A 24,384-nucleotide genomic window follows, 5' to 3' on the forward strand; every position below is an offset into this window, starting at 1 on the left:
ATGCCATAACGTGCTCGATACTGCAATGCGTAGTAATACATGGTACGTGTGTTGGTGCATTGCGGTATCAGTCATTTTGAATGAGCCTACACTGCAATACAATGCAAAAAATGCAGATAGACCTATTTTTAGACCTATTTTAAATTACTTGCCCAATGCAGCTTACGACAACATGCTGTCCATTGCATCGCAGTTCAACGAAGTGTGAAAAGCCCTTAGATCAGGGTTTCTCAACTGCGGTTCCTCCAGAGTTTGCCAGGGGTTTCTTAACCACTTACAGACCGGACCATTTTGCTGGTCAAAGACCAGACCACTTTTTGCGATTCGGCACTGCGTCGCTTTAACTGACAATTGAGCGGTCATGCAACGTGGCTCCCAAAAACAAAATTTACGTCCTTTTTTTTCCCGCAAATAGAGCTTTCTTTTGGTGGTATTTGATCACCCCTGCGGTTTTAATTTTTTGCGCTATAAACAAAAATAGAGCGACAATTTTGAAAAAAACGCATTATTTTTTTAACTTTTTGTTACAATAAATATCCCCCAAAAATATATAAAAAAAAATTTTCCCTCAGTTTAGGCCGATATGTATTCTTCTACATATTTTTGGTAAAAAAAATCGCAATAAGCGATTATTGATTGGTTTGTGCAAAAGTTATAGCGTTTACAAAATAGGGGATAGTTTTATGGCATTTTTATTAATAATTTTTTTTTACTAGTAATGGCGGCGATCAGCGATTTTTATTGTGACTGCAACATTATGGCGGACACATCGGACATTTTTGACACATTTTTGGGACCATTGTCATTTATACAGTAATCACTGCTATATAAATGCCAATGACACTGGCAGTGAAGGGGTTAACCAGTGGGTGGCAGTGTAGGGGTTAAGTGTTCCTAAGGGTGTGTTACTAACTGTTGGGGGCTGGGCTTTCATTTAGTGAACACTGATCTCTGCTCCAATCAAATGGAGCAGAGATCAGCGTCACTAGTTGCTAGGCAGAATGGAGAAATGCTGTTTACAACGGCATTTCTTCATTCGGCCACCCCGTGAGACGATCGCGGGTATGCCCGCGGCGATCGAGTCCGCGGGACACACGACCGGACTCACGGGGGTCCCGACCAACACGGGAGCACGCCGCCGCGCTCCCGATGGCAGGGCGGCAAATTTAAAGGGACGTACAGTTACGCCCATTTGCCTGCCTGTGCCATTCTGCCGACGTACATCGGCGTGCTCTGGTCAGGAACTGGTTAGGAAAAGAGCAACTTCTGCTTTGCAAATAAAGTCCCCTGGCACCATTGATCTTTTTGGGTATCTGTAATGCCGCGTACACATGATCGGAATTTCGGCCAGCAAAAAAACGATGAGAGCTTTTTATCAGACAATGCAACCGTGTCTATGCTCCATCGGAATTTAGCTGGCCGAATTCCCACCAGCAAAAATTTGAGAACGTTCTCAATTTTTCAGACGGAAAAACTTTCTATCGGAAATTCTGATCGTGTGTATGCAATTCCGACGCACAAAAACTCGCGCATGCTCAGATTCAACTACGAGATGGAAGCTATTGACTACTGGGTATTGAACTTCCTTTTTCTAGTCTCGTCGTACGTGTTGTATGTCACCGCGTTCTTGACAGTCGGAATTTGCAAGACAGCTTGAGCGAAATTCCGTCGGAATTCCGTCAGGAAAACTATCAGAGCTTTTTCCGACCAAAATTCCGATCGTGTGTACGGGGCATAAGGGGGTAATTCTATTCAATGACCACAAGGGTAATACACCAATGTAGAGTTGTAGATATAGTAATTATTTGCAAGGGTTTCTTGAGATTGGAAAGTTAGTACTAGGGTTCTTCTGGGTTGAAAAAGTTGAGAAAGGTTGCCTTAGGTTGTTGTCATTAAAACAAGTGTCTGATTTAAAAAAAAAAAAAAAATTCCCCTCTATTTCTATTTCAGTGACAAGTCAAGAAATTAGGATTTTCTATCACTTTCTGTTCCACTAAAAATGGTCATCTAAAAAAAATTGTGAGCAGGGACACAGCCTCAAACCCTGACAGAGGTTCCACACTCCATCTAAAAGGAAAACAAAATTGACTTTAGATCAAATTTAATGGTAATAATATTTTGTTGTACAACAATTTTTTTTAAGCTTTTCTTGTTCATATTTACATTTTTCATTATACTTGATAAGACAGAATGCAATTCTAGCCATGAAGGTGAAAATGGTATACAAAATAACCTGATTGAGTGCTTCTGCATGTTGACAGACCAAATGTTAAAAAATAAAACGATTATATTTTCACACTCCAGAGGAACACATTTCTTTTTTGTGTGTTCTAAAACGCAATGTAAATTGTGTATGTGTGTGTGTGTATATATATATATATATATATATATATATATATATATATATATATATATATATAGATAAATAGATCTCTCTCTCTCTCTCTCTCTCTCTCTCTCTCTCTCTCTCTCTATATATATATATATATATATACATATATACATATATAGCTATATATACACTGTATATATGTATATATATATATATATATATATATATATATATATATATATATATATATATAGATAGATAGATAGATAGATAGATAGAGAGAGAGAGTATATATAGTATAGCTATATATACTGTATATATGTGTATAGAGAGAGAGATAGATACATACATACATATATATATATATATATATATATATATATATATATATATATACAAAAGTGAGTACACCCCTCACATTCATGTAAATATTTATTATATCTTTTCATGTGACAACACTGAAGAAATGACACTTTGCTACAATGTAAAGTAGTGAGTGTACAGCTTGTATAACAGTGTAAATTTGCTGTCCCCTCAAAATAACTCAACACACAGCCTATAATGTCTAAACCGCTGGCAACAAAAGTGAGTACACCCCTAAGTGAAAATGTCTATATTGGGCCCAATTAACAATTTTCTCTCCCCGATGTCATGTGACTCGTTAGTGTTACAAGGTCTCAGGTGTGAATAGGGAGGAGATGTTTTAAATTTGGTGTTATCGCTCTCATACTGTGGCTGAATATTTCATCCTGCTTGGCCCCTTACTGTAAATTTAAATTCCTTGTTACACACATTAAAACTAACCTCATCACATCACTGAGAGTATCATTAGTGCAAGGTTATGCTGACTAATAGGCTCAGCTTGGGAGAGGACTTTGCCAATGGACATATCCTGGATCTGTCCCCCTGAAATGGGATTGGGTAAGCTATTAAGTCTCCTGTATGTTTCTCCAAGTGCAGCGAGGAGTAAAAAAAAACACTATTTGCTTTATACTCAATGGGGCTGGGTGAAACTTTAAATGCAGGATCTTTTTTTTTTTTTTTTGCATATTACTTATTTATGGTAATAAACCACTTGCCACCCAGGCCAATTCTGACTTCTCTTCTACATGTAATAATCATATTTATTTTTGCTAGAAAATGACTCAGAACCTCCAAACATTATACATATATTTTTTAGCAGACACCATAGGAAATAAAATGGTAGTCATTGCAACCTTTTATGTTACATGGTATTTGCGCACCAATTTTACAATGCGTTTTTTTTGTTTTGTTTTTGGAAAAATTAATATTAAAATAAAAAAATATAAAGTTAGCCCAATTTTTTTGTATAATGTAAAAGATGATGTTACATCAAGTAAATAGATACTTAAAACGTCACGCTTTAAAATTGCGTCAAACTTTGATAATTAAAAATCTCCATAAGCGACGGTTTCAACGTTTGCGGCGTATGTAATCTGTGTGTATCTAGCCAGTGCCTCACCAGCCACTGACCTCACCGCATGTCCCTGATTTGCGGCCATGTACATAAAGCGTAAAATGTATAAGCATAAAGAAAAATGACAGAAAATGTATCCTAAACATCCTCATAGTTTCTCTTTATTATCGCCAAAGATACTTTTACTTACTGGTAGTTAATCCTTTAAGGATATTCTTATTAACATAATAACATTTTGCAAACTATTTTTATGAATTTATTGTAGCGCTGACACTTTGGACAAATTGTCTGTCATGTACAAATTTATTTTTTGCCTCAGAACAGTAAAGGGGTTCTGAGGGTTAATTGTGTAGGTTTAACTTTGACATCAGTTTGGCTGGGCTGTGTTAGAGATCTGCCTGGTCATGTGTACAGTGAGGTGCACATGACAGGCTCAGAACCAGGCCTGGTTGGACGTTTTGGGTATCAGCTTCCTCTAAGCCAATCAGTGAGTGTGCCGGGCCCCGCTGAGGAGTCTGGGGAAGGGTACTTAAGATGTTGAAGTCATGTGTTCTGGGTTCGTTCGTGAGGCCTTAGCAGTGTGTTTCTGATTCTGGACCGGGGTAGCCCTGTGAGGAGTCCCGGTCACGGGAGCGTTCGTCGCTCCGCAACATGCTTCGGTTGGCTAACCCCAACAGACCCGCCTGGTCTGGGGTAAGGATCCATCTGTTCCCGAGTCTCGGAACCGGCTGGTCCAAGGCGCAGTAACTGAGGGAAGATTCAAGGCATCGGGGTGTGCTCTCGGCTTGGAGGGGCACCGCTGCTTGTGTAAGTGACTGGGGGAGGACTCTTCGGAGGAGGGCCAACAAGCTGGCATCCTGAGAAGTGCCTGGTTGCTGGGTTGTGAAGGACACTGACGAATTCACATTTTTCCAGTACTGCCAAGGAGACAGAGAATGTTCCAGGTACTGAGGAAAAAGGTTCCTGTTTACTTCTGTTACCAGTTAGTCAAGGTCAAAGATTTCACAAGTTCTGGATCAAAGTGCTGACTGCCATAATCTCTGGCTATTTGTTCAGCCTTGAAGCACCCAGCTGCGAGTGGCTACTCTCTGGGTGGTATTAGAGACTTTCTGATATTAGCAGTGCCTGAACTTCTTCACCTTTGCCCTCTGTTCCCATACGATACTGTGTTGTTGGATGTTACTCCTGCAAATAAAAACCTTTTCTAAAGGACTTTTATGTTGTCAGAGTCCAAAGTTGTTGGGTACTAACCCTGGGAACCCCTAGACATGGAAGAACAAGCCAAGCGGAGGTAACCGGTAAGCCCAAAAGTTAAGGCCGCCCTGCCAAGGGTTATGGCCGCTACATCAGTATTTGCTATTTCTGTAGAAGCAGCTGTATTTGCTCAATACATATACACACTATAGCCTGCCTACTAGTACACAGTGATGTGCGTTGCTGTTTAAAATGCAACTCTACAGCAGGGCAGTCAGGTCCTCAACCCTTCCTGCACAGCACAGCACCTTACTGCACAGCAGTACAGATTAGCCAAAAACACAAAACAGCTTGCTGATTGGACAATAATAAAAAAGTGACACAGTGATGAGGTCACCTCTCTGCATACTATGCTCAGTGTTAGAAAAAGTAAATGCATCTGGATGAAAGCAAAAGACAGGCCTAAGGTGATGTGCCCGACCCTGTCCTACTCTCTAAATTTGTGGGATAGACTGGCAACCACCCACGCCTTCAGATCTAGGCATGCCCCGTTAGCCCCTCTGCTTAATAATCCTCTGTTTGCCCCGGGTCTACGGCCTCAAGATTTTTTATGGTGGACTAATAAAGGTTTGCTGCGCATAGCTGACCTATGCGACCATAAAGGGGCCTTGTCGCGAGCATCACTACAAGATAGACATCAGCTCCCGAGGTCGGAATTCTATCGCTATACTCAGATAGCGCACTTTCTGGCAACATTAAGTCGCACTTCTGACCTCGCTACGTGTACCCCAATGGAAATCGCCTGCAGGAAATACGACAACCACAAGGGTCATATTTCCATGATATACAATATCTTATTCCCGACCTCTCAGAAGCTGCCTTATATGGAGAGATGGGAAAGAGATATGCAATGTACCTTGCGAATGGAAGAATGGTATAAGGTAGTACAAAGTGCATCTAGAGCCCTTATTAATACTTCTTTGATTGAAGCAAACTACAAGGTGATACTGAGGTGGTATATGGTTCCAGCTCGAGTGGCTGCTTTTGCTCCGGGGGCGTCCCCGCGGTGCTTTCGAGGTTGCAATGCGGATGGGACCATGTATCACATATGGTGGTCATGCCCTAAGGTGCGAAGGTTCTGGATACGCACGTACAATTTTATATACTCTTTGACCCGAGTGAACCTTCGGAAGTCGCCGCTGCACGCGCTGCTGGGACGCCCCGTGGAGGGGGCATCGAAGCCAATGACAACGCTTATAGCTTTCATATTTGTGGCGGCAAGGGTCTCTATAGCTAAATCGTGGAGGTCACCAGTAATACCCTTTTATTTACTTAAAACAAAACTGTCCTGGATTATGGTGAATGAACGTCTATCGGCAATACTAACTGATAGAATGGCTTGGTTCAATAGAGTGTGGGGTCCGTGGATTAGGGACCTGGTTACAGACTAATGGGTCTACCTGGCCCGCCAGGGTCGGGGCCCCCCCCCCCCGGAGTCGGAGTGCATCCCTTCTTCTATCTCTTCTATCCTTTTTCTTCTCTTTCCTCTCTCTACTCTTTTTCACTCATCTCAGTCTATGATAACTATCTCGTTTGGTTTTCCCCTTCTCTATCGGGGGAGTTCTCTGTTTTTGGTCGCATATGTCCCTTTGATTACAGTACGGTTATTAAGTTGTACTGATTATGGTACTGGAACCGGAATTGAGGGCCGGGTGGCGGGGTCCCAGTACTTGCCATGCCGCTCTCATATAGAGCGAGATAAACACTTGATTCCGGTATGTGTTGATCTAATTATTCTTTGAACCACCTTTTAAGCCATGCATATGCGGACCTACCTTTTTTTCTTACGGTTACTGTTATGCTATTTGAGTTGTATTATTATAAGATTTCTGCCTCTCTGTGTCTTAATGATGCCAAATACTGAGATTGTAATTTCTAAGTGGAAAAACTTGAATAAAAATATTGAAAGAAAAAGTAAATGCAGCAATGTCTGCGATTAGCCCAGAGCCCTCAAACCATATAGGGATGCATATGTAGTGTTTAAAGTGTTACTAGACCCAAGAGCCTGTATTCACTATATCTGGTCTCTCACAGTACACAGAACATGGAAATGCAATAGTTTTATTAAATATCAAATTCTAAATACCTTTTCTCATCAGCAGTATATAGCAGTCTTATGACTATGTCTGGTTAAAGAGTAAGTAAACCCTGATGAGTTTACTTCCTCTTTCATTCCCTGCAAAGGTAAAGCATAATAGACTACTATACATCGCATAGTAGTCCATTATGTGTCACTTACCTGACACAGGAGCCAGCGAAGTCACCGCTGTCCCCTGTAGTCCGGAGCATCCATCTTCTCGGTGGGTCTCACTGCTCCGCCGCTGTCATTCGGCGAAGCATGCGCACGGGAGCCGCCACTCGCGGCATATCGCCATTGACCGCGGCACGCTCAGTGCGCCTGCGCGCCGCTGTCTTTATTTTTATTTATCTATTAATATTAATAATATTATTAAATGTATTTATTATCTATTTATTGCTGTCTTTTTCCCCATTGGGGAGATTCACTTCCTGTTCCAGAAAATACAGTTGGGAGTTAAAATCTCTTCAAACTATGAAGAAATCCCCTCTTGGACAGTTGTCCCCAGGTGTTCCCATTCAACTGTAGAGCAGACTTGGACAACGCCTGCTCTCCTCTACGGGCAGTCAGGTGGAAACAGACCGCCTGTCCATTTCCATCCGATCCACCAGATGGATGTGGTACAGATCCCCATATGTCTGTTTTTAGTGGGTAGGATCTGATTGTGGCAGGTGGCACTAGACACCTGTCCATTAACATCTGCCGCTGCCCCATAGAGGGCAATGGATGGTCTGATCGGGACCACCTGAAAAACTGACAGGTGGACCCGATTCATCCACCCATGTGAAAGGGGCCTTACCTTCCCAGTGACGATGGTCACCAGGACAAATAAAGGGGGTGAATCTCCCCAATATGCATACAGACAGTAAGAAAGCCCTGTATGGCAAAGAAGTGGGGGGCAGTGGTTTTGATAGAGTAAACAAGGGAGTAACAGCCGTAGGTTGGCATGTGTCTCGGATCAACTACTGTGCAAGGAGGAAAGCTTCAGATGCATTTTGTAAATGTAGCGGCAGCTCCTGAAGAGCACGCGCTATGCGTTTTTTTAAAGTTATGCCTAAACTGCAGTTTGGTTTGGGTACAATTGTCTAAATTTAGACTTCAAGATCAGTCTGACTGGTCTGTGAGATGTTCAGCCTGGCCACAGGGGGCACTGTCTCTTCTGGCAGGCATGGAACTATGGTCTGGTTAGGTGCTTAAGTTACTCTCTCTTGGAGCCCGCCCAGTGGGAGTGGCGCTCTTACTGTGCTTTCTGAGAGAGGGCATTTAAGATGCGGACGTCACGTGTTTCAGGGTTTCTGGTCCAGAATGATGTACTGACGTCATGGTCCTGGTCCTCCTGACCAGACCCCAGGAAGGCTATGGCCTGGGGTGTGGATCCACCCGATTTTGATGTCTCGAGGCTGGCTAGCCCGGGGGAAGGAAACTAAAGAAGGATTCTGAGGTGGTTGGGTGCCGTCTCCGGTTTGGGAGAGACCCAGTGACTTCAAGCATTCCAAGGGAAGACTCTTCAGAAGAAGACCACGTACGGGTTGGTTTCTTAGTAAGAGCCTGGAAGGGCTGAAGAACCCAAGAGAATCTGGTCTTGTGGATATCGCCAAGCTGGCTGAAAGATCCAGGTATCCTACAAGTGTTTTCAAGCTTAGTTTCCCTACGTGTTCTACTACAACATCTGTGGCAGAGACATTATCTTGTACGTTCTACAACAACGTCTGTGACAGAGACTTGTTCCTGAGTAAGCACCTTGTTGACTGCTGGGCCTTGTGAGAGAGGGACTGTCCAACCTCAGTGATCATCCAGTTGAAAATGGCTATTCTCTGAATGCAGTCAAAGTAAGCAAGTTCTTCAACATATTGACTGACACTAAGAGTACCTGAATTTCCTTTCCAACCCTCTGATCCCAATTTAAGAGACTGTTCATTGTCTATGTTTTGCAAATAAAATCCATTCAAGTGGATCTGTTGTCAGTCTCTCAAGTTACTAGGCCATTTACCACGGGACACCCCTAGATGTGCAATGAGGAAAACAGGAGGTAACGGTAAGCCCAAATCTAACTAGCAGCTCCTTCTGGGTTTAGTGCTACATAAAGATAAGAAACAATACAACAAAGGCTAAGTGGTAAGCAAATCCACCTAGCAGCATTAGGGTTGTCAGTTTGAATCCCAACCATGGCACCACCTCCCAGAGTTTGCATGTGCTCCCTGTGCCTGTGTAGGTTTCCTTCCACACTGCAAGGACATGCTGATAGGTTAATTGGGTTCTGTCTAAATTGGCCATAGTATGTGTATGTATGAATGTGAGTTGGAGATCTTAGATTGTAATTTACTTGAGGTCAGGGACTGATGCGAATGTACAATATACACAGCGGGTAAAATAAATATTGAACACATTACCATTTTTCTAGGTAAATATATTTCTAAAGGTGCTATTTACATTACATTTTCGTCACATGTCGGTAACCACCCATGTAATCTATACATACAAAGAAACCAAAATTAATAAGTTCAGAAATGAAGCCTATGGGTAATAAAATGGAATGACCCAGGGACAAAGTATTGAACACGCAAACTGAAATCTATTTAATACTTCATACAAAATCCTTTGTTGGTAATGACAGCTTCAAGACACCTCCTGTATGGAGAAACACAAGCATCGCACAGGTGTGATTTTGGCCGATTCTTCCACACAAACACATTTTGTCTTCAAATCTTGAAGGTTCATTCACTCTTCTATAAACTTTGATCTTTAATTCTTTCCATAGATTTTTTATTGGATTCAAGTCAGGTGATTGGCTGGGCCATTTTAGCAGCTTTATTTTCTGTGTTTAAAACCAATTGAGAGTTTCCTTGGCTTTGTGTTTGGGATCATTGTCTTGCTGAAATGTCTGCCCTTGTTTCATCTTCATCATCCTGGTAAATGGCAGCAGATTTTTATCAAGAATGTCTTGGTACATTTTTCCATTCATCCTTCCTTCAATGAGATGACGTTTGCTAGTACCATATACTGAAAAACAGCCCCACACCATGATGTTCCCACCTCCAAACTTCACTGTTGGTATTGGGGTGTTTTTGGGGTGATGTTTGAGTTCCATTTGACCTCCGAACATGGTGTGTATTATGGCATCGAAAGAGTTCAATTTGGTCTCATCTGACTAGACTATATTCTCCCAGTATTTCACAGGCTTGTCTAAATGTTGTGCAGCAAACATTAACGAGCTTCAACATGCTTTTTCTTCAGCAATGGAGTCTTGTGTGGTGATCGTGAATAAAGGCCATGGTGGATTACTTATGTGCATTACTTATTGTTTTCTTTGAAACAATTGTACCTGCTAATTCCAGATATTTCTTAAGCTCTCCCCAAGTCTTCCTTGGCTCTTGGACAACTCTTCTGATAATTCTTTTCACTCCTCTGTCAGAATTGTTGTGAGGAGCACCTGATCGCGGTCTGTTTATGGTCCCAACAGTGCTCACTGGAACATTCAGAAGTTTAGAAATTATTCTGTAACCAATGCATCAGTAATTTTTGCAACAATAAGGTTGCAGAGGTCTTGAGAGAGCTATTTGCTTTTACTCATTATGAGATGTTTTCTGTGTGACTCCTTGGTAATGAGACACCTTTTTATAGGCCATCAATTGAGACTGAACTAGCTGATGTTAATTTGCACTGACAAGGGGCAGGATTGCTTTCTAATTACTGATAGATTTCAGCTGGTGTCTTGGCTTCCCATGCCTTTTTGCACCTCCCTTCCTTCATGGGTTCGATACTTTTTTCCCGTGTCATTCCATTTTATTACACAGAACTTAATTTCTGAACGTATTTGTTTTCTTTTCATTGTATGTATTTATTGCATGGGTTGTTACCAGGGCCGTCTTTAATATTGATTGGACCCTGGGCAAACGTTTTCATACAATTTCGCTTTTCACATGCTCTGAGACATTTAATAAATAGCAGCTAGACTTAAAATCAGTTTACTGTATCAGATCAGGCAGCGATTGCAATTGGCTGCCAGAGGTTACAGTGTATCATTACCGCTTACTGACTGGTTGCTAGAGGTTACAGCACACATTACGGCTCACTAATCATTTGCTAGATGTTACAGCACATGATTTCTGCTTGTTGATTGGTTGCTAGAGATTACTGGACAGTAATACTGCTCACTGATTGGTTGCTAGAGGTTATAGCACACCATCTCCTCACTGCAGGGGGCATGATATACATAGGTACATATCTATGCTGCCGGATGCAGCTATTTACATATGGATGCTGGTTATTTACATGTAAACACAGGGTCTGCACGTGAGTTATCTGTATACAATAGGGCAGAGCTGGGCAGCATTAGTAGCAGCACTTCACACTGAGATATCAGGACACAGCAAGGGACTAAAACTTCAAGGGACAAGGGAATTTAAACTGGGATAATTGGCAAGTATGAGGCAGCTGCTTTGGGCCCCACAACAATGGCAGCTGCCCCTTTTGCCCTGCCTTAAAGACCGCCCTGGTTGTTTCCGGCATGTGGTGAAAATTTCATGCCCATAGAACTTATTTCCTGAGAAAAATGGTGACGTGTGCAATACTTATTTTACCCGCTGTATGTATGTAAAATTACAGTGCTATACAGTATCTCACAAAAGTGAGTGCATACCCTCACATTTTTATAAATATTTTATTATATCTTTTCTTGTGACAACACAACAATAAATTACACTTTGGGGTTGATTTACTAAAGGGAACTAGACTGTGCTCTTTGCAAAGTGCAGTTGCACTCTGCAGGTGCAGTTGCTCCAGAGCTTAGTAAATGAGGTAAAGCTTCACTTTGCAAAGAATACCCAATCACAAGCAAAGGAAAATAAAAAAAACAGCATGTTTGCTTGCACGTGATTGGATGATGCACATCAGCAGAGCTTCTGCTCATTTACTAATCACTGGAGCAACTGCACTTCGAAAAGTACGCAGTCAATTTGCTTTTAGTAAATTAACCCCTTTGCTACAATGTAAAATAGTGAGTGTACAGCTTGTATAACAGTGTAAATTTGCTGTCCCCTCAAAATAACTCAACACACAGCCATTAATGTCTAAACCGCTGGCAACAAAAGTGAGTACAAGTGAGTATGCATCTATTAAATCTTCTGCTCTTGTTGTTTTAACTTTGGATAGTAAAAAAAAAAAAAAAAATTCTGCCGGTAAATACCCTTTACAGCTCACTTCCTGTTTCTTGTCTGGTAAAAGCCTAGGCTTATGACATCATGCACAGCGCTCTCTTTCTCACTCTCTAAACAAAGCCATAACCTTGGTGGTCAGCGGAAGTAAAGAAATGATGTCATTGGTGTCAGTGTAAGGAATAGCGCCCCATCACTGGTGTCAGTTTGAGAACTAGTTCCCCATCTCTGGTGTGAGTGGGAGGAATAGTACCCTTTTGATGGTGTCAGTGGGAGGAATAGTGCCCTGAGGCCTGGATGTAGGAAAGCAAAGGGCCACATTCAGCCCATGGGCCGCAGTTTGGAGACCTCTGCTGTAGAAGAGCTAGTGAGCTGGTTCAACCTCTAGTTTCTTATGACTTGAATACTCCAACATTGAGAACTCTTGCTATAGTTACTGTCCATCTGAAAATGTAGGATGTTCCCAACCACTTTTGTCTACTCCTGATTCCTCACTTCTATTCTCCATAATATACAATATACAGTATATACATATATTTTAAAAAAAAACAACAACAGAAAAAGGAGAAACACCTTGTAATGGCTAAAGCAGACCTGAGAACTCAAGCACAGAGATCTCGGCAATAGAGCCCTTGAGAAATAAATGAACTTGGCAGGTTCTTTAACCCTCCAGCATATACCAAACATTGAAATATCAGTACTGGATAGACTGAGTCCATGGATTTCATACCACCAAAGCATAGCCATGTACCTGTATACCATTGCCACTGATATTATAGATAGTAGGGGGGATTTCCCAACCAGAGTTCCGTGGAGCTCTAGGGTTCCTCCAGATGTTGCCAGCGGTTCCTTCAACAATAAGCAACACCTGCCTCTCAGATGAGTAATGAATGATACCAATGATCTTTTTGCCTATCTGTAAGAGGGGATTCTTACCAATGACCACAAGTGTGAGGAACATTCTTACCACTGACCATCGCACTAATGTTCCATGAGATGCAGATAGGTATTTAGTAGCAAGGGTTGGTAGGTAGCAAGCACTAAAGTTAAATACCAAAAATTTACCACGCTCTCAATTAATGATAATCAATAGTGCTAAACATTTAAAGAAGAAGTACAACCATAACTCATTTGGCTGTACTTCTCCTGTGGATCACAGGAGTGCAGTTTATTCTGAAACCCTCTGTCGATTGATATCACAGAGCTGGTCCAGGCTGGGGCAAGATCGCGAAAGTAGATTCAGGACCTGCCTAGGTAAGTATATACGATTTTAGTTTCACTGTGCATGTAACGGTGCCCCTGCACCTTTATGAGTTTCTGCATAGAACTCCCTCATCAGGGATAAAGATAGAGGGATCTCTCATAGTATATCAAAAATGTATTTAAAAAAAGGGTAAAGTGGTCGTAAAGCAGATCCCAGCCCCCCCATACTTAACTAAGCCACTTCCGAATCCAGCGATATCCACAAGAGCCTTGCCTCTCCGGAGACTCACACTCCGGATTTGCTATTGGCAGCAGGGGAAGCCATTGGCTGCTGCTGTCAATCACAGCCAATGAGCCAATCAGGAAATGGAGGGGGCAGGGCTAAGTCGCGACTCCATGTGTGAATAGACACACAGAGCAGGGGCTCGACCCGGGTGCCCCCATAGCAAGCTGCTTGCTGTGGGGGCAACGGACAGAATGAAAGAGCCAGGAACAGCAGCATGGGACCCGAGAAGAGGAGGATCTGGGCCACTCTATGCAAAACCAACTGCATAGAGGAGGTAAGTATAACATGTTTATCATTTTAATGAAAAAAAAATTTAAGTGCAACTTCACTTTTGTTGAGAAAAAAACATTCCCCCCTGGGTGATCTATGCACATTGCAGGGATTTTAGCAAACCTTGCTGCAGATTCTACCTTTTGTTATTCTGAAGAAATCCCTGTGTATTTGTCTGTGTCCATGTGGGAAAGTTAATCTAATGGGAGTGGTTTCCTAATTATCAATCAGCTGTGCACCTGCAGGGCACTAATTTGGAAAATTTGCTGGGCCTGCATCCCTTTAGATGTGATTTCCTATTGGGAGTACCTCAGCAAAAATTAAATTTTTTGTTGCAGGCGATGCCTGAAACCCGACTTGTATCTTAGTGCAGATGTCTGGAGAAATCAGTGAGCCAATCACACAAGCAGGAAATGATGTTTCTGGGGGGCGTTGTGCCATATTGCAGTTTCAGAAATATTACAGAGGCTGCAGATCGATAAGGAAAAGTCATTTTTAATAACATTAAATTATATTATGACTTGTGTCGCAATTGTACACACTATATTATTTTTTCTTTATTTGCTATTTTTTGCCCACGAAAGTGGAGTTGCCCTTTAACCCCTTCAGCCCGGAAGGATTTACCCTCTTCCTGACCAGAGCGCTTTTTCCGATTCGGCACTGTATTGTTTTAGCTGACAATTGCGCGGTCATGCAACGTTGCACCCAAACAAAATTGACATCCTTTTTTTTGCCCACAAATAGAGATTTCTTTTGGTGGTATTTGATCACCTCTGCAGTTTTAATTTTTTGCGTTATAAACAAAAAAAGAGTGACAATTTTGAAAAAAAAAGCAATATTTTTTACTTTTTGCTATAATAAATATCCCCAAAAATATATAAAAAAAACGAATTTCTTTCTCAGTTTAGGCCGATATATATTCTTCTACATATTTTTGGTAAGAAAAAATCGCAATAAGAGTATATTGATTGGTTTCTGCAAAAGTTATAGTGTCTAAAAATAGGGGATATTTTTATGCCATTTTTATTATATATTATTTTTTTATTAGTAATAGTGGCAATCTGTGATTTTTATCATGACTGCAACATTATGGCAGACACATCGTAAACTTTTGACACTATTTTGGGACCATTGTCATTTATACGGCTATAAAAATGCACTGATTACTGTGTAAATGACACTGGCAGGGAAGGGGTTAAACACTAGGGGGTGATCAAGGGGTTAAGTGTGTCCTAGGGAGTGATTCTAACTGTGGGGGGATGGGCTCGCACTCACATGACACCGATCACTGCTCCCGATGACACGGTGTACACGGTGGACGCAAGTGCCCACTAGCCCCGCCAATTAAAGGGGATGTACAGGTACGCCCATTTGCCCAACTCTGCCATTGTGCCAATGTATATTGGTGTGCAGCAGTTGGCAAGTGGTTAAAGTGCTTCTAAAGTCAGAAGGTTTTTTTATCTTAATGTGTGCAGCAGCCCCCCTCAGCCCCTAATACTTACCTGAGCCCTATCTCGATCCAGCGATGTTGCACGAGAGACGTGGCTGTTCGGGACTCTCTCTCCTCATTGGCTGAGACAGCAGCGAAGTGCCATTGACTCCGGCTGCTGTCAATCAAAGTCAGTGAGCCAATGAGGGGAGAGAGAGGGGGCGGCAGCAGACCATGGCTCCATGTCTGAATGAACACACGGAGCTGTGGCTCGGCTCGGGTACACCCATAGCAAGCTGCCAGTCAGGAGCATCAAAGAGGGACCTGAGAAGAGGAGGATCTGGGCTGGTCTGTGCAAAAGCACTGCACAGAGCAGGTAAGTATGACATATTTGTTATTTTTAACTAAAAAAAAAAAAAAAGACGAGACTTTAGTATCACTTTAACCTTAAAGACATTTTCCACAATGAAAAACAAAAAAAGGAGGAAAAACCTTGTGCATTACCTTTAAAAAGTTTTATTAAAATATAAAAGCCAAATTATACTCACAAAGGGCACTGAAGGGTACAGAGACCTCAAACTGACTGAGAGCCGGTTCACACAGGGGCGACACAACTTCCAGGACGACTTTGTGAGGCAACTTGGAGACGACTTGAACGCGACTTAGACACGACCTGGGGTGACTTACAACACGACTTTAAGTCGCCCCAGGCCAGGCGACTTTTGCCGTGGCCAATCAGAGAATGAGCTCTGAAGGGGGAAATCTACACCAAATTAAAAAAAAAAAAAATGGCATGGGTTCCCCCTCCGAGAGCATACCAGGCCCTTAGGTCTGGTATGGATTCTAAGGGGAACCCCCTACGCCGAAAAAACGGCGTGGGGGTCCCCCCAAATCCATACCAGACCCTTATCGGAGCATGCTACCCGGCCGGCCAGGAAAGGGGGTGGGGACGAGCGAGCGCCCCCCCCCTCCTGAGCCGTACCAGGCCGCGTGCCCTCAACATGGGGGGTGCCTTGGGGAAGGGGGGGCCCCCACCCCAAAGCACCTTGTCCCCATGTTGATGAGGACAAGGGCCTCTTCCCGACAACCCTGGCCGTTGGTTGTCGGGGTCTGCGGGCGGGGGGTTTATCGGAATCCGGGAGCCCCCTTTAATAAGGGGGCCCCCAGATCCCGGCCCCCCATCCTATGTGAATGAGTATGGGGTACAATGTACCCCTACCCATTCACCTGTGAAAAAAATTTTACAAAAAAACACAACACACAAGGGTTAAAATAGTTTATTGCACAGCTCCAGGGGTCTTCCGTCTTCGGGGGTCTTCTCGCCGGACTCCTCCGCTATCTTCTGCTCTTTTGCTAGCGCTTTCACTAGCGGAGGAGCCCGGCTTTCTTCTTTGTCGCCGCCGCCCTCTTCTTCTGACTTCGGGGGTCTTGTCCCCCTCTTCGGTTCTTCTTACCGGGCCACCGCTCCTTCTTCTAGCTCTTTTACAAGCGGTGGCCCAGTCTTCTGTCGCCGCTGTCGCCGTCTTCTGTTCTTCTCTTCAGGAGATGTTGCCTCGTCGCTGTCTCCGCTCACTATGACAGAACACACGGCTGGCGGCGACTTATATAGGGACATCACCGGATGATATCCCCGCCTATTATGATGTCACAGTCCCAGCATCCTCTGGGACTGTGACATCATAATGGGCGGGAACATCATCCGGTGATGTCCCTATACAAGTCGCCGCACGCTACGTGTTCTGTCATAGTGAACGGAGACAGCGACGAGGCAACATCTCCTGAAGAGAAGAACAGAAGACGGCGACAGCGGCAGCAGTTCCCTCTTGAGAGCTGATAATTCCGTGAGAGTTGCCTCCGTATAGACGGAGATCCGACTTGTAGGTGACCTCCATTGAAATCAGCGGGTACCGGTCGCCTACAAGTCGGATTGAAGTAGTACAGGAACCTTTTCTGAAGTCGGAGCGACTTCAGTAGTGTGCATTAAGACGGCTCTCATTCACTTACATTGATTTTTACATGTTGTCCGACTTGAGGCAACTAGGGGTGACCTGAAGTCGGATCTGAGTCGCCCCTGTGTGAACCGGCTCGAAGGAAACAGGATGTGAGGACTCCATGTGGCTTGGACATCACACTCTAACACACAGGCAAGCTGACGCATTTGGAGGGTGAGACCCTCTTCCTCAGAGCTCTGATGAATGTTGCCTTTTACCTTATAATTTTTGTGAGTATGTTTTTGGCTCATTTATTTTAATAATTTTGTTTTAAAAAATGAATACACAGGCTTTTGCTCCCTCTTTTTTGTTTTAAATTTGTTCACTGTGGAGTGAATCAGTAATTGAAGTGGATTTCTAATGCTACTTTATGCTTTCAGCATCACTATGATGCTTAAGCATTAATGCATTTAATCTTTAGCTGTTACTTAAAGGCATATTCCACCTTTTAAGAAATAATAAATATTGAAAAAAAAAGGAAAATGTGCCTCTATTAAGGCGGAACTACACTAGATCTGATCACCATAAACCAAAAAGGCTATTTAATAATTTTTTTGAATTCCAAACTACTCTCCCACCCATAAATGGCTCCATGCTTTATTTTGCTGAGAAATCACTTTGAAAAACACCCCCTGGCACACAATAGAATTAGAATTCTTCCTACTCTCTCCTCTCATTGGAGCTTATTTCAAACTGTCTTCATCTATCAGTGTTTCTGTTTCTTTTCTAAAGTATCACCTTACAAACGCCTCTATAAAGAATGACGGACCTAACCAAGATTCACCACTCGTGCAAAGAAGGGCCCCAACTATGCTAGCAAAAAAGAACAAAAAGAAAAATTACAGTTTGGGGACAATCGCCTCTTGTTCTAATTATTAGCACTTGTCTCACTGGGATTGATTTACTAAAACTGAAGAGTGCAAAATCTGGTCCATGTGTGCATGGTAGCCAATCAGCGGCTAACTCCAGCTCGTTCAATTAAGCTTTGAAATAAAAAAAACCTTGAAGCTGATTGGCTACAATGCAGAACTGCATCAGATTTTGCCCTCTCCAGGTTTAGTAAATCAACCGCACTGCTTTTATTTTAATAAAGCTAATTTTTTAATATAATAAAACCCTCCAGGCAACTTCGATTTAGCTGGGCCCTCCCTGAGTCTCAAAGGTTGCTTAGCTCCCTGAAGTTTTAACATTCTTGTAGATACACATTTAGACTGGTGGTCCTGTTGCAAGTCAAGGGATAAACGTGTTGGAATCTGAAATCTCCATATTTAAGTCTGTTCTATGAATGCATTGCATAGTGGTAAATTATGAGAAGGTTGTGATTATAGTTGTATAACTTTGTCTTTACCATTGCCTTTGCCATTGCCTTCGGCTGCTGTCAATCAAATCTTATAATGAGGGAGCAGGGGGCAGGGCAAAGCCCCGCTGGCTCTGTTTATGGACACAGCCAGGGGGGCTATGGAGCGAGCCTGCACAAATACCCCAATACCCCAAGCAAGTTGCTGGGGGGTACTCAGAGACAGGGACGTGCGGTGAGCACTAGCTAGTATTAGAGCCAGATACACACAGGTTACATACTCCGTGATCGTTACAGCGAGAGCAATACTTATAGCACTAGACCTCCTCTGTAACTCTAAACATTCAACCTGTAAAAAAATGTAAAATGTTGCCTATATAGATTTTTAAGTACTGAAGTTTGGCGCCATTCCACAAGTGTGCACAATTTTAAAGCATGACATGTAAGGTATTTATTTACTCTGCGTAACATCGTCTTTCATAGTATACAAAAAATCTGGCTAACTTTCATGTTTTTTTTTATTTATTTTTTATTTATGAAACTGTTTCTTTCCCCAAAAAAAAGCATTTGAAAAATTGCTGTGCAAATACCATGTAACATAAAAAGTTGCAATGACCTCCATTTTATTCCCTAGAGTGTCTGTTAAGACAATATATATAATGTTTGGGGGTTCTGAGTCATTTTCTAGCAAAAAAAAAAAAATGATGATTATTACACGTAGGAGAGAAGTGTCACAATTGACATGGGTGGCAAGGGGTTAATTACTATCAGTAAGATACAAAGAATTATTATATATTATTTTTAAGGTAATTTACTATATTTTCAAAAACTGTACTTAAGCAGGTGGCTTAACAGACAATTTACTGAAGTTTGAACTTATACCTTCAAACCATTAATTTCACAGTAAATAGATAAATAATAAATTATCTTATAACATATAGCATAATAATATATTATTTAGCTTGTACCTTTTCAAAAGCAGCAGATTCTCATTCTCCCTCTTAACTGCGTGAGAGAAACATGGAATTGTGGGTAAATTGTATACACATAAACAAGTTTTTTCCTTCAAGTTAAGAGGGTTGGGCTGGAAGGGAGTATTTGTCTATTAGACACATCCCCTTCTATGACACTGCAGTGAGAGGCTAACCTCCAATGCCGCATTTTTATTGGATAGCTTGAGCCAATGGTACTTTACCATTGGTCCAAGACTCCAAGCTGTCCATTGAGCTCAGTGCCTCAAGAAGTGAGGAAATGCACTGTGAGCTCAACCTCTCAGTCTTCTACAGAGTGTGCCAGCTTGTATTTAAACTGACTGCTTTGTATTTAGCTTCTGCCAGGCTGCACAAGGAGCCCTGTATCTCCATAACCATAGAGGATGTGAGCCCCAAATTTTGACCAGTGGTGGAGTAAGACTTCAACTACCTCTGGTCACCGAGCTACGACCCTTGAAGTCGATCTTTTTTTTCTGTGCTCATGGCACGTGCCTCCCCTGACTGCACATAGGAGGAGCCAGGAGCGCCGCCGGTGGACCCCAGAAGAAGAGGATTGGGCCTGCTCTGTGCAAAACCATTGTACAGAGCAGGTAAGTATAACATGTTTGTTATTAAAAAAAAAAAATTTAAGGTTTAAAATTAAATATAAATAATGTAAAATGAATCCTCTGAGTTTCTTAATTAGTTAATTGTATTCATTTGCTTATCTGTAATATTTGAATGTTTTTAACAGTATTTATAAATATGTGAAAAGAACTACTGTGAAAATATGTAAAAAGGACTATTGTGAAAATATGTAAAAAAAAAAAGGACTATTGTGAAGGGTTCCTGATTGTCATGAGTTGACGCCCCATACAAGGATGAGATGACTACAGGAGTATTGCTGTGTTGCCCTCTGGAGTCAAAAAGGAAATATTGCCCAAACAATACTCCTCTTTTACACTTTTGGCTATACTTATTTTCATAAACATATTGCAAATATTTATATAATAATTGAAAAAATATAAATATTTGTGCTTAAGGGCCGGTTCACACAGCGGGCGATGCGAGGCGACACGACTCGCCTCGCCTCGCTCCCGCAAGTCGCCCCCGTTCTGTACAATGGAACTGTTCTGAGAGGAGCGACTCGAGTCGCTCCGACTCAGAAAAAAGGTTCCTGTACTACTTTCGGGTGACCTTGGGGCGACTTGCATTGACTTCTATACAGAAGTCATTTGCAAGTTGCCGCCGAGGCCGCTGCAGGTCGCGGCGAGGCAAGTCGGAGTCGCCTCGCCTCGCCTGCAGTGTGAACCGGCCCTAAAGGGTAAGGGTTTATTCACTTTTGAATAAAATTCACTATGCAGTCAAAGGTTAAAAACCATTTGTCTACCATTGCTTATTTTAAATGTCAAACCTGTATGTTATGTGTGGCACCCCCATTGTGTAGAGATCCCACATCCTGCCTAGAAGGGATGGGATGTACAATACATTAAGTACTCATCACCAGCAACAAAGGAACACGTTCTCCAAATAGATTACAGGGCCATTAAATAGTAGCTGTGTATGGATTTGTTTTTTGGAGAATAAGGAAATCATTAATGCCGCGTACACACAACCGGACTTTTCGACTGACTTTCGGCGGAGTTCCGAATGACTTTCCGAATGAACGGACTTGGCCACACACAATCACACCAAAGTCCGACGGATTCGAACGTGATGGCATATGACTGGACTAGAGTAAGGAGGTTCATAGCCAGTAGCCAATAGCTGCCCTAGTGTCGGTTTTTGTCCGTTGGACTAGCACACAGACGAACATATTTCTTGATAGGAACTGGGTCCGGCGGAAACATTTGAAACACGTTCTATTTCTAAAGTCTGTCAGATTTTTGGACAGCAAAGATCAGATGAAGCCCACACACGAATTGTCCGACGTATTCGTTCCGTCGCACCTTTGCTGTTGAAAAGTCCGGTCGTGTGTCACTTTAGCATAGCTCCCAACTGTCCCTGATTTTGAGGGACTGTCCCTGATTTGGAGCAATGTCCCTCTGTCCTTCTTTCCTCTTCATGTGTCCCTCATTTTGGTCTGATCCATATAGATGTATATAAAATGTACTTTTTATCTTTCAAAAAGTATTTCCCAGCGCTAAACCTTTCATTAAAATTCTAAATTGCTGTGTTTTTTACATTTTAAACGCCAATATAAAGGAATAGTAGCGGTGAAAAAAAGCCCTTGTGGAGTTAATTAACCTTTTTTTTTTGTTATATCTCCTTTAAGGGGGTGTGGCAGAGGGCCTGTCCTATGCCTACATACATTTGCTAGTAGGTGTCCCTCATTCCCATCTCAAAATGTTGGGAGGTATGCTTTAGGGCTGGATTCACACCTTGCATTTATTCCCCAATGATATCAATAGAATCACATTGAAACAAATGTTAATGCAAGTAAATGTGTGTTGCTGCTTGTTTTCAATAATGCCCTTTGTATTGGATGTCAACATATGTCATGAAGTACATCAGCACTCACTATGGTGCATGTGTATGACGCTGTGATTTGCATCATGAGGCATGTTGAATGTGTTTTGAAGCACTTCCATTGATCTTAATGAAAAACGCATCAACCAAAAATGCATAGCTGTAAGACCCCTTTCACACTGGGGCATTTTTCAGGCGTTTTTCAGGCGCTTTAGCATTAAAAAAAGCGCCTGTAAAGCGCTTGAAAGAAGCCTCATCTGCAATCCCAAGGTGAAATCCCGAGTGCTTTAAGAGCCCCTTCACACTGCCAGCGCCCGAAAAACGCTCGTAAAGCCCCGCTTAAACTAGCGGCGCTTTACCGGCATTTTTCGAGCGCTAGTGGGGCACTTTTAACCCCTGCTAGTGGCCAAATAAAAGCGCCCACAAAGCGCCACTGACAAAATGGATTTACAGGCGCTTTTCAGGCGTTTTGCAGGCGCTTCTCATTGATTTCAATGGGAAGGGGCGCTTTAGGAGCGGTGTATTCACCGCTCCAAAAGCGATGCAAAGAAGCTGCTTGCAGGACTTTTTTGACGCCCTGCCAGCGCAGTGCCTGAGTGTGAAAGCACTCTGGCTTTCACATTGGGATTGCAGTTGTGGCTTCTTTCAGGTGCTTTACAGGTGCTTTTTTTCAAGCTAAAGCACCTGAAAAATACCCCAGTGTGAAAGGGATCTCAGTGTGAAAGCACTCAAGCTTTCAAATTGCCGCCAGCCACTGCTGTTTGTTGTGGGGAGTGTGTGTCGTATGGCCACTCCCTACGCGTTTTGTCATTCAGACGTCATCTGGAGCGGCCATATTGGTGCACCTCTCCACTTAAATAGGGTGCAGTGTTCCTCATATTGTACCACACATTGCCTTGAACTCAGATAGCCCTAGTAAAGAAATAGGGCAATACCTCTAAGAATTCCTGTTTTTAAATATAATCTTCTGACATTTGACCTGCTTGAAATACCCTTTCTAGTGTTAGGGCCCTTAGGGCCTTCCCATTTGATCTGTGCAGGTTAAGACAGAACCTGCACAGGTTGTAATGGAATAAAAATCCGTATAGGTAGAACGTCAATTTGTTCAGAAAAGTATTGTATACCCTCTATGTATATCTGAAAATGCACCATATTTTTTGGAGTCCGGCTCTTGAATCAAATGACATATAAAGGTCGAAAGTTATGCATACATAAGAATTTTGCACTTGCAGACATATATAAGGATATAGTACATTCCTCAATTCTTCAATCTCATTTATAAAATAGGATATAGCATATATGTAAAACATTCCATATATCCCTTATATATGCATATAGGTAGGTATATAGGAACCCCTAGAAACATTCTTTTCCCATTCTCTCTCAGGCTAGTGTAATAAATATACTTGTGAGAACATGATAAACATCTGTATTCTCCTAAAATAAACTTTTAATTAGGCTTTGAATTACAACCTAAGATTGAGTACACCTACAAAAAATTTTTTTTATAGATGCTCATATGCGTTCATGTTTATTGGTTTTATATTTTAAATTTTTATATTTTATTATTATTTTTTTATTTTATTAAATTGGTAATTTTTTTTTTTCATTAAATATTTTAGAATGTATTAATAGTTTTTACTAGGATGAAATATGGACTATTTAAAACATTTTCATTTTTGTTGCTGAATTCATTCACTTTCCTATATGTCACCAGCTTGGAAATCACTAAGTGAATGTCATTTAATGCTGTGGGAGGTTCCTAGGTAGGATATAGGATTTATTTGTCTGGTTATAATATTGTATGTACATTTTAACGTAGGATGCAGTTTTCCAAGCTGGAATTAATAACTTGTTTTTTATTTTTTCCTTTTGTAATGAGTAGCGCCATAATGAATAGTACCTTCGGTTTCCGAGGGTCATGTTATACCAGGTTCCCTTAATATATATGGCGGCTAAGGTTTCCGCACACTCAGTTGAATTAACTACATTGCTGGCAGTCGCGTAGGCTCCTGTCAACAAGTAGAACATCCGACGGTATTCAATTTCCCTTAACTAAAATGGCGTCTAAGGATTCTGCGCAGGCGCGGAACACTACACCCTATTTAAGTGGAGAAGTGCACCAATATGGCGGCTCCAGATGACGTCTGATTGACGAAACGCGTAGGGCGTGGCCATACGATGCACACTCTCCACAACAAACAGCAGCGGCCG

The 24,384-nt window shown here is 42.1% G+C and overlaps 1 protein-coding gene across 3 annotated transcripts in view; it reads right to left on the minus strand.

Annotated features, from left to right (window-relative positions):
- SLC32A1 (solute carrier family 32 member 1) overlaps window positions 1-24,384 on the minus strand; it is a 44,815-nt gene that overhangs the window by 2,982 nt on the left and 17,449 nt on the right. The window lies entirely within an intron of this gene.

The sequence above is a fragment of the Lithobates pipiens genome, unplaced genomic scaffold, assembly GCF_037356315.1.
Source record: "Lithobates pipiens isolate NorthernLeopardFrog02 unplaced genomic scaffold, aLitPip1_a1.2 Scaffold_28, whole genome shotgun sequence".
In the NCBI taxonomy this organism is placed as follows: Eukaryota; Metazoa; Chordata; class Amphibia; order Anura; family Ranidae; genus Lithobates; species Lithobates pipiens.